This window comes from Xiphophorus maculatus, chromosome 11, assembly GCF_002775205.1.
Source record: "Xiphophorus maculatus strain JP 163 A chromosome 11, X_maculatus-5.0-male, whole genome shotgun sequence".
Taxonomy (NCBI): Eukaryota; Metazoa; Chordata; class Actinopteri; order Cyprinodontiformes; family Poeciliidae; genus Xiphophorus; species Xiphophorus maculatus.
Window position 1 is genome coordinate 7847800 of NC_036453.1, and position 11770 is coordinate 7859569.

Consider the following 11770-nt stretch of genomic DNA (forward strand, 5'->3'; position numbering starts at 1 on the left):
GAAAAACACAATTATGTTTGTTATGAGCATAAAGTAAATTAGCGGTTATCTGAAGCTGCCTGTGAAGATCTGAGGTTTAGTCACGGCTCCCTGAGCAGCTAAAGCTTCATAACAGCCTTGAATATCATTCAGCCTGCCAGACAAAACATCACAAAGATTTTTACCAAGGAGAAAAATGAAACTGAGAAACCAGCTGCATGAATCTCTCCAGGTGTCTCTGGTTTAACTCCAGGTTGTGTTTTCATGTCAGCGAGGGATTCACACACTGAATCTGTTCGACCCCTGAGGATGAGCTCACACTGAGAGGTGAAAGGTCAATGGACTTACACTGGAAAACAGACTAGAGGCAAAAATATAACAGAAAATAATGTTTTATTGGACTAATTAATCATTGTTTTATTTATTAACTGAATGTTCTGGCGTCATGTACTTCCCAATATTTTAGCATTTTTATAAAATGATAGTTTTATAAAACTTGCTCATTAGACTAAAACTTATTCCGATGTTTCTCCCGGGATGAATGCAACACAAACATGAGCAGATATGGCTCTGAAAATAACCATTATTTTAGTAAGCTGTTATTCTGACGGTTAATCCCATAAAAAATTGGCACATTTATACAATTTTACAAATACATTATGCAAAAAACAATTTAAATAAGAAAATAAACATTTTGACTAAAATGCAAAGAACTGGGTCAAATTAGAAGGAGTTTTGGCTGACAGTGATTTTATTTGAAACAGTTTTGACTTATTTTCTGTTCAGAGCGAAGCGTCTTTTCAGATCAAATGTTTTTCCTTCTTTAATCCAGACAACATGAAACGTTAATATACAGAGTTGAAGAGCTGATCAAATAAAATCCTTCAATTAAGACGACCATTAATCACATTTTGTTACTGTGAGCAGCACACAAAATGTTTGTTTTATGTTTTCCTTCAGAAAAACAAATATGATTCGTAATACATATTTCTAATTTAGATGACTAATATTTTGATCATTTAACAACTTTTAAATGATGGCAGTAAACGTGAGGCGCCTTCCTGTGCTGCCCCCTGGTGGTGATGCTTCTTCACTGCATCCAGAGGAATCTGAAAATGTTCCTTCAGACTAAAATATGAGCAGATATAATACAGTTTTGGTGCTTATGAAAGTGTGCAACAACTGGACAAACAAGGTAAGGCATACAAATAAACATTGCATTAACATACAACTCCTTTTAACTTTTCTAAGTTCTGTCAAATCTAAGGTGAAAGTACTGATGCTGTTACACAAGTTACACTGAATAACTGAGCTGGAGTAAAATACAACACTTATCTTGAAATGAAAGTAGAGTTTTATTTTTTAATCTATAGTAACCAAATATAAGGTTTTATTACATCAAGATCTCTTTATTTTGGGGGGACATCATCATGAGGTCTAAGCCAAACAGCTTTTTCTAAAACCAGGATATTCCTAATTCCATTTTCTGTTACAATAACTGATCACTTTGAAAAACTTGCCACTAATTTTAGTCACTTGCTAGATGTGGAAATAAAAAGAAAAACAGGCAATAGTTTTCCTAAATTCAAACCGTTAACAGTTTTTAAAAAAACACCAACAAGTTTGTTTCTGGTGCAGCTTCAGGCTTTCCACAACTTTTAGTCACAAATTAAACAGCCTTTCGGTTTTAACAATACGTTACTGAAACAAAAACAGAGCAGGTGTTTTAAAATGCTTGCTTTGAATGATTTAAGTTAGTTTTCTGATTAGCAGTTAAACCTGGCAACTCAGTTAATGAGGTAAATAATTATGTTTTTACATTCAAAGCAATGTGTGTGTAAAAAATTGCTTAAGTTATGTTTTATTTTATATATTAAAATAAAACATCTTAGTTAAATATACTGTGTTTTTTATTCAAAAATAAATATTCACAACTGGTCAATATCAAGCAACCATCAACCGAAGCTGGACAGCAGGAAACAGTTGACCAAGTTTAACGACAAAGGAGATGAGGAAAATGAAAATATTTAACTCTGCTGAAGAAATCGACTGTACTTTATATGCTGATATTGTTTGTAAAATCAAACGCCAGAAGATAAGATAAGATAAGATTTATTGTCATTGTCATCAACAGATTACAGATTGAGATTTGCTCGACTCGAGTTAAGATGCAGGTTATGTGTATATACATAATATACCAAGATAAAGACATGAATAGTACAAAATGAGAAATAAATAGACATCAGAAGATGGTTGCAGCACCTGGAGGTGTCGCAACAGAATTGACATTTTTAACAAAGTGGTGTCAAGAGCAGAAGTTCTTATGCCTTTGAATTTAGTGCCATGATTGCCATCGGGTAAAAACTGTGTTTTAGGCGATTTGTCCTGGTTTTTAGTGGGGAGGGGGCAGCCTATGGTTCTCTCTGCTGCCCTAACAACCCTCTGGAGCGCCTTCTTGTCCGCGGATGTGCTGCTGCCGTACCAGACACACAGACCGTACGTGAGCACACTCTCTATGGAGCAGTGATAGACGGCCTGCAGCAGGTCTGAGGGGAGACCGTTCTTCTTGAGTATTCTCAGAAAGTACAGTCTCTGCTGTGCCTTCTTCAACAGCTCCTTGGTGTTGGTGCTCCAGGTTAGCTTGTCCTCCAACTCCATGCCCAGAAACCTGAACACTGGGACCCTCTCCACACAGGTCCCACTGATGGTGAGAGGCTGGATGTCCGTTTTGTTCTTCCTGAAGTCGATCACCAGCTCCTTTGTTTTGGAGGTGTTGAGGAGCAGGTTATTGACTTTGCACCACTCTGACAGCCGCTTCACCTCATCCCTGTACTCCAGCTCCCCCTTCCCACCTGAGATGAGACCAACAACAGTCGTGTCATCTGCAAACTTTATGATCTTGTTGCTGAGGAGGTTGGAGACACAGTCATGAGTGTAGAGGGTGTAGAGAAGTGGGCTGAGAAGATTTACTCAAAACAAAGCAAATGTTTCAAAGATGGTCCACAAGTTAGCAAACGTAGCCAACAAACACGTAGCTACATCCTCAGTTACTGTGGAAAATCAGAACCTCTTATTCATTTAAATTAGACCTCAAATCGTCCTGAAACTATTTTTTATGTACTAAAATAGAAAATTTTTATATATATATGGTCTTATGAAAAATTAGTATAACAGCACAGCAGACCAACCTTGATGATTTTTAGCTTTAATCAACAGTTGTTAACCTCACCTGACAAGCTTAGAGGAAACTGAAATACCGCCTCTGGCCACAACGCGAGTGTACATTGGTTAAGGTGGAAAACCGAGGAGGCGCTGTTCCATTTAATTAAAAATAGTTTATATCGGGTAATATTACAGTTTTTAACAGACAAACAGATTTCTGACTCAGTATTCTGAGATTTAAGCCAAAATTCTGTCTATTTCCTTAGAAATCGGACTTAAAATTAGAATTTAATTTTCTGGTAATTCTGAGGTTAAAATCAAAATTCCAAGGAAAAAATGCATTTCTAAAGTGAAGCAGTAAAGCATACATTATATAAACAGATTTTTTTCTTTTACTGTATTTGCATAATTTATTGACCAACTCTACATTATAATTTTATCATCATCATCTTTTCATGGTCTGTAATAAAATTAAACAAAAAAAAAAAGAAGCCAGGTTTCAATTTAGACAAAAACTTTAGAAAGCACTCAAATTTATACAATCAGTTTAAAGAGAAGAATGTTAAACAGAGAAATGAAGGTAGTGACAGGCTTGAGATGCACAGTACGGATCCGATTTCCGTTCTCATGAGGATTTAATTGAGGCCAAATTCCCCCTAATCTGAGATCAGATCTGGCTCATCTGAGCAGACGAAGCAAAGTGACAAACCAAATATTTCCTGTTATGTTTATGAAGCTGAGCTGCCACTCTGCTTCAGAGGACCGCTTGTTCTGTTTCATCTCTACGCTGCAGCACATCCAAACTGATTTGGTTTATTATTCTTTCTGAAAACACCAACTTATGAGTAATTAAAAATACAGAAAAAAAACTAAATATAGAAAAGCCCCTTTGAAGCCAGCTCAGAGTTTTTATATATATTTAAAAAAATCTAATCTGCACTATTGCTGTCAGCCGTAACATTTATCTGCTTTAAGATAATAAAGCACGGCGTATGAATGAAAATATTGTTACAGGCAGAGTTGGGTAGTAACTAGTTACATTTACTTGGGTAACGTTTGAAAATTTGTACTTTGAGCAGCATTTTTACTATGCTGTACTTTTAACTTTTACTTGACTGATTTTATTATAAAGTATTTTTACTCTTGAGTTAAATTTCTGGATTTTCTTCCCACTGAATGAAAAACAAACATGTTTTAACTCACCAGACTCAGACGAACCTGCAGCTTCTGTTAAAGTTTAACACATTTTTTTATTGACAGAAACTGATTGGGAAACATTTTAGTTTTGCTTGATTTTGTTATTTATATGAATTATTGTCATTTTGGTCCTTAAAAATGTCCACTTAACTTTTGGGTCCATCTGGTGTAATTTTTAAATATTAAGTGATTGATAATTCAATCAATCAGTCACTTAGGACTTGAGTAGACCTTTTAAAAAATACTTCTCCACTCAAGTAATTTTAGTGTTAGTAAATCTTGAAGTAGTTCAACTCTTTAGTATTTTTGGATACCCTAACCTCTGCTTACAGGTTTTGGGGGAGAAATTAAATCCAATACTGCAACTGTTTGGATTTCCACTAAGCTGCTTTGTCCAGCAGAGGGCGCTCAAGGGCTCGTTTCATGTAGGCCAGATGCCTAAAATATATGTGCAAAGTTCATACAGAACGAGCACAATTACTGGATTAGGGATGTTATGTTGTGTATCAACGTTAAACTTTGTTCAGTTTGTAAGACTGGAGAGACATTTAAGATGCATTTAATAAATCTTAAGGAAAAAAAAAAAGATATTACATAACATTTAGCACTTCCTGCCCTGGGGAGGTTTAACCTGAATTATCAGAAAAGATTTTATCCAGTTCAGTTGCTATTAACTTTATTATAACATTTTTTTAAAACGGGTAATAGTCCACATGAGTATCAGCGTTATTTGTACTAAAGAGGATTTACGTCATCTCTATCGAAAATGACATAAACGATTTGTGTGTTTTGAGCACCACCTAGTGGCAGTGTTGAGCACTGCTCATGCCAGCAGCATTACACAACACACACCGTTATGTAATTTCAGTTTAAACCAGCCTGTGTTTCAGCGCTCAGGTTAGAAATAAAACACACACGTAACATCAAAATGTATAAGTTAACCAGACTACATTCATTTCTTCTAAATGTGATTATTAATGTAGCACTATTTTAAACAGATGTTTTCACCAATTTCAGAGTTTTAAATCCACATTTTCTAATAAAGCAACAGAAATACCAGTCCAACCAGATCATCTTTTTCATTCATTAGTGATTTATTTAATATTTAGAGAATTCAAACCATACTAAAGTCAAACAGGGGATGAGTCCCGACACATGGAGCTGATGAACTGGCCTTCAGCGGCCCGCTGTGTGTTTGGGTTACAAAATGTTCAGTCATAAAGTCGGAGAATCACATGGAGAAATAACAGAATGAAGCCACCAGGCAGCCGAAGGGACGCCACAGTCGGTGCATAACCCTCAGCCAGTTCAATGCCCTACAAAGATAGATAGTGAATAAAAATCCCCATTTAAAATAAACTAAGATAAGCCTGGTGGGGACAAATAGAGCCTGGTGGCCCACCAGGCTGGTGAAACACTGGAGAAAACCTGACTTCTGTCTACATCACTAGATCTAAGCAGGAACACACAGTTTCTGTATTTCTACATTTCTCTGGGCCGCTCTTGGCGCCGTTTCCCTGCCGGACCGAGCCAACCAGAAGCATGAGGCTGCAGACGGCTCCTAGGATCTCTGGGACACTCAAACCCCTCCACCACGATGAGGTGGCAGCCCCCGGAGGGGTAAAATGGAACCAGAAACAGTTTAACTGATCTGGGAGAGGCCTGAAGGTGGCGCTCTGGTGTTAGAACAGTGATGGTAGAGGAAGACCTGACAGTAGTAACTGGTGGAAAATGGCTGCCTTCAGCTTGGTTTCAGGTTCCTTTCATTACAAACCGACATAAGAATTAAAAAGTTTTATTACCTTTGGGGTCAAACAGGACAATGAGTAATAGAACAATTCAAAAATACTTTGATCACAAAGGGAAATTAAATGCATCACCAGTCTATACAAATAATCGAATTGGTATGAACTGTTTACATTATTTCTTGTATTTTTTTTCTCCACCTGGTGTGGCGTTCTGATTGGCTGGTTCCTTCCTGGCGGAGGGCACCAGCTGGCATGATGCTGCCATCACCTAGCCGTTCTTCCTCTCCTGCTGTTAACTCTTCACTCCATGAATGTAGGAAGTTCTCCTGACCAGCTGACCTGTTGTGTCTCTGCTCTGTTTTCTCAGCTCCTTCTCGGCGGTGGTTTCAGATGGCTGCTGGTTCTGAGCCCGGTTCTGGTTCTGCTGGAGGTTTCTTCCTGTTAGAGGAGAGTTCTTCCTCTCCACTGTGGCTACATGCACGCTCCGTATGAGAAACTGATGTAAAGACAAGGACTCAACACAAGGGCGTAGCTGTGGCCCCCTGCTGGTCAGGAGGAATGAATGCTGTAAGTAATGACTTCATGCAGTCTGCTGGGTTTCCTTCAGTATAAACTCTAAACTGTTTTATTAACTGAACCCAATGCATAGATAACTTGGATCAACTGGAATTCATGATCAAATTGTAATGACTTCAAAATGCCTCGACAACATTGTAGTGAATCATCATTATTAATACAAATTTGAATAGACCTTTGTTATTTTACTGTTTAATATGCAGCTTTTGTTTTGTGTTGATTGTTGGGGGGTTTGTTTTGGTTGTTGGGGGGGGGGGTTTGTATTGGTTGTTGGGGGGGTTTGTGTTGATTGTTGGGGGGTTTGTATTGGTTGTTGGGGGGGTTTGTTTTGGTTGTTGGGGGGGTTTGTTTTGGTTGTTGGGGGGGTTTGTTTTGGTTGTTGGGGGGTTTGTATTGGTTGTTGGGGGGGTTTGTATTGGTTGTTGGGGGGGTTTGTTTTGGTTGTTGGGGGGGTTTGTTTTGGTTGTTGGGGGGGTTTGTATTGGTTTGGCACATTTGTTGGTTTAGGTGTTCAGTTTTATACAGCGCCAATTCACAACAATTGTCTCAACGCACTTCGAAGTGAAATTTTTTTGTTCACATATATCCCAATTATAATTAGTACAATAAGTTAAATTAATTAAAACAGTTTAGAGTTTATACTGAAGGAAACCCAGCAGACTGCATGAAGTCATTACTTACAGCATTCACTCCTCCTGACCAGCAGGGGGCCACAGCTACGCCCTTGTGTTGAGTCCTTGTCTTTACATCAGTTTCTCATACGGAGCGTGCATGTAGCCACAGTGGAGAGGAAGAACTCTCCTCTAACAGGAAGAAACCTTCAGCAGAACCAGAACCAGGCTCAGAACCAGCAGCCATCTGAAACCACCGCCGAGAAGGAGCTGAGAAAACAGAGCAGAGACACAACAGGTCAGCTGGTCAGGAGAACTTCCTACATTCATGGAGTGAAGAGTTAACAGCAGGAGAGGAAGAACGGCTAGGTGATGGCAGCATCATGCCAGCTGGTGCCCTCCGCCAGGAAGGAACCAGCCAATCAGAACGCCACACCAGGTGGAGCTCCATTGGAGATAACAGCAAATAATGTAAAACAGAAAAGTGATCAGTTCATCCTCCAGTAACCTAAACCTACAGCAACATAACTACAGAGGAAAACCTAAACCAGACTGAGCTTTTCCTTAATGCAATAACCATGAAACACTTTCTCAAGAACAAGAAACAAACATTTAACACTAAAACTGGAGGACATTTTAAATATCCAAAAGAATTTGATTTTTTAAGTCTTTGAACAAAACTGTCCTTAAGAAAAAAAAAAAAATGTGATGAAGGCCTCTTCCCTCGGTCGATGGTGGAGCAATGAAGGGCCAAATCAGAGTCAAAATCAAGATCATCCAGGAGGATTCCTGAAGGACCACAAAATGGATACAGGTTTCAGGTCAAAACCTCTGCAACAGCTCAGTATAAATCACTTTTCAAAAAGTCATACTTGGAAATATTACTTAAAGAAAACTGGGAGAGTTTCAGTCAAAATGAATCAGGAGGAGTCTGCCTTACACTTGCAGGGTTTCCTCCAGAAAACCAACTGAACCCAACAGTAGAGTCACTAAGGTCATCCATCAGCGGGGGTGATGAAGGCCTTTTCAGTCAGTTGATGGTGGGGCGATGGAGAGGATTCCTGAAGGACAGAAAAACAGGGTGGATGCAGGTTTCAGGTCAAACCCTTTAACAGCTCAGAACAAAGTCATCGCTTTTGAAAAACTCACTTTAAAATATTATTTAACAGCAAATACCTGCAGCTTTTCTTAGGTCATCAATCAGCGAAGTGGGACGAGGGGCCTCCTGCGGCGGTCGACGAGGGGCAACAAGGGCCAAGTCTGAGACGAAAACAAGATGATGCAGGAGATTCCTGAACAACAGGACAGAAAGACAACCAGATGGATGCAGGTTTCTGGTCAATGCCTTTAGCTGCGCAGAGTAAATAGTCATGTTTCAAAAACTCATACTTCTAAATATCACTAAAACAAATACCTGCAGCATTTCTTGGGTCATTATGGTCATCCATCAGTGGGGTGCAATGAAGGCCTTCTGCATCCTTTGTTGTTGTGGGGGGGGCAGGGTCCTGTGGGTTTGTCTGAAGGACTTTTCCCTTATGTGTTGTTGGTCTAGTCAGTTTTTGTCGTCACACACACACACACGTTTTCTACACAAGCTTTTTACCCCGCCGCTCCTTTGCGCCCACACGCCTTTTACCCCGCCGCTCGTTTGCGCCCACACGCCTTTTACAATAAATTCCACATTTGTTCACAGACCAGAGAATCCCAGATTTGTTACGGTTGTTGTACCCGAGACCAGAATACCTACCTTTCATATAGATTACCAGATTTTCCTGCGTAGACTGTGGAATAGATCAACTGCTTTGTTGTACCTGTTACCAATTTTCTTTGAAATCCTCCAATGACTTCAAAGTCTTGAGGATTGGCTACAGGACGTAGCAAACCACATTTCCCACGGTTTGGTTCAGAGTCCAGTGCCATAGTGGCCTTCTTGATGTCCACAGGATCTTCAGTCTTCATGTCGACAAAAACTTGTTTGGCTTTTATATCTTCTTGCTCAGATTGTATTGACAACGCCTTAAATTCTGAACCATGAGCTTGAAACTATTATTACTATAGACAAACTGAGGATGCACATGGTGACAGTGGAGAGGAAAAACTTCCCTTTAACAGGAAGACTTCCCTAATGAGAAAAAAAAGATCACTACACCAATTATTTTAATTGGTTAAAAGTTATATAAGCTTAGGCAGTGCCTCATAATGAAGATGTATGTACTGACAGTGGAGAGGAAAACTTCCCTTTAACAGGAACTAACCTCCAGCAGAACCAGAAGGTGGTTCTGAAAGGCCATCTGTCATGACCCCCGGGGGAATAGAAAGGACAGAGCAGAGAGAGAGAAAGAAAGAGCTGCTGCAGGAGTATTTCTATATTGGAGAAAATAAAGCGTTAGTTGCAGTAGAAGCTCCTTTTGTGGCTTTATCAGAGAAAATAGTTAGGTGCAACACAATGTATGCTGGTATGTTAGTCTAGGAGAGAAACTGGGTTAAAAACTGACTAAAAACTCTTAGACAGGTCCCACTGGCTCTCTAGAAGGAAAACTGTTAATTTAATCTGAAAACCTGCAAATGAGAGGGTGGATTAGACAGTGAATATTACTTCTGTGACCTCTGACCTCCAGCAGATCTCTGTTGATCTCCGTCTTGCAGAAGAAATGAAATTGTTGTCCAGAAGAAATGAAGTCATCGTCCAGAAGAAATGAAATCACAAGAGGCCACGAGTTTGACGCAAAGACAACCGGTTGTCATGTTTAAGTTGTTGGACGTAAATAAAATTTGTTTGAGTTAAATTATTTAAGTATGGACCCTATTTCTGAATACTTACATTAAGTTTCAAACTAAGTATTAAGTACATGCAAAAAATAATAAAGGTATGTATATTGAAATGTAAAAGACCTCATTTCCACCCAAAAACATGTGGTATTCATCTAAAAGACAAATATCTTATGCAGCTATAATAAATGGCAACATAGAAACATGGAATTATCACCAATAATGTGTAGGTATGGTATCAAGGATTATTATAGTGATATTTACTTGATCTAACTCAATGACTTCCTGCAGCCTCTATACTGTATTCTCCAAAACCTTGGCAGCCATCTTTCTTTTAAGGCAATTCCGATTTTTAACCATGAACTTCAGATTCCAACATGCTAATTACACCTAAACCTCCACAGGTCAACATGACCACAACCAAGACTTAAGGCTTTTAAACAGCAGAATCCTTCCCAGCTCATCGACTCTCAGCGGAGAATCAAACCAAACCAGCATCAGGCCTAGCGTTGGCCTTCAACAGCGTTAGCATCAGCAGCTAGCATCAAACCCGCAGCAGCTCCTACCCTGAGATGTCTTCTGGACCCGCCATCGAACAGTTGCTTGACTTAACCAACCTTTGATGGGTCGGGCGGATCCCCCAGGCAGCTTGAAGCGATCCTCAGCCTGCTTGTAAATCCTCTTAACATCCATGATCGATTTGCTGCTAGTTCCAGACGCCATTGTTTTCCTCCACAGATATTTCAGGGACGCCATCAGCCAAACAAACCGCCTGAGACGCCAAGGTCGGCTCACTCTTCATCTGCTGCTCGGTTCTGCCACAAAAATGGCTTCAATAACTTAATCAGGAGCAACACAAATAACTCAGTGTAAGGATTCCAAAAATTTACTTACCGAGTAACAACGCAGCTTTTTCCAACATGGCGCTCCCGCGGCCTGCTCGCCCACTCTAGCCGATCCTCAGCAGGTGAGTTTAGTCGCCAGTTTATTAGGCCTCAGGCAACACAAACCATTCCAGTTGGATTGGTTTGTGTTGCCAAACCAATTGGAAAAAGTTTTGCGTAATTTAGGCTATGCATTAAGAACGACGCGCGTCTTGGGAGAGCAGAAAAGATCATTTTTAAATCCGGGTTCCAGAGTTCATGAATATCACACCGCCAGCTCGATGTCTCCGGCTGCCAGGTACGAGCCGCGCCGTCTTTTGTCTTTCAAACAATTAACGTCGAAGCTGCGCCATATTTATATCCAGTATGGCGCATGCGCCTCACGCTCATAAAAGACAAACATGGCGCTGTTCGACAGGGTTGCCAGATCTGACAATTTCCAGTTCAATGGTAAAACCTGGCCAACTGCAAAAACAGCCCAAATCTCAAACCCTAATAAAGCTAGTGAAAATAGCAGTTTATCCCCAATATAGTTTTAGAATAATTTAGGGAAATAGTGACATTTATATATATTTTTTATAATGTAAGACTGAAGACACGTTTCAAGCTTTGAAAATGTACATTTTAGTAAGAACAACAATTTATCTCTAATGCAGTTTTAGAATAGTTTAGAGAAACAGTGAAATTTTATATTTCACATATATATAACTTATACTGCTACTCCAGTCCTCCACTCCTAAACAACTTATGAAATAATTGTGTAAATGTGTAAGTGACTTATTAAAACTCTCCACTCATTCTGTCAGAACAATAAGGTCGAGTCTAGTCAGAGGTTTTCACTTTT

General features: G+C 39.5%; 1 long non-coding RNA gene across 1 annotated transcript; it reads right to left on the minus strand.

The window, feature by feature from the left end:
* Nucleotides 1-7666: 7666 nt before the first annotated feature.
* LOC111610021 lies at nt 7667-11268 on the minus strand. Its single transcript, XR_002753461.1, has 5 exons — nt 10937-11268; nt 8688-10857; nt 8450-8565; nt 8214-8334; nt 7667-8062 (listed from the first exon to the last, which is right to left on the minus strand). It is a non-coding gene; the product is annotated as an uncharacterized LOC111610021 (long non-coding RNA).
* Between the last annotated feature and the right edge of the window lie 502 nt (nt 11269-11770).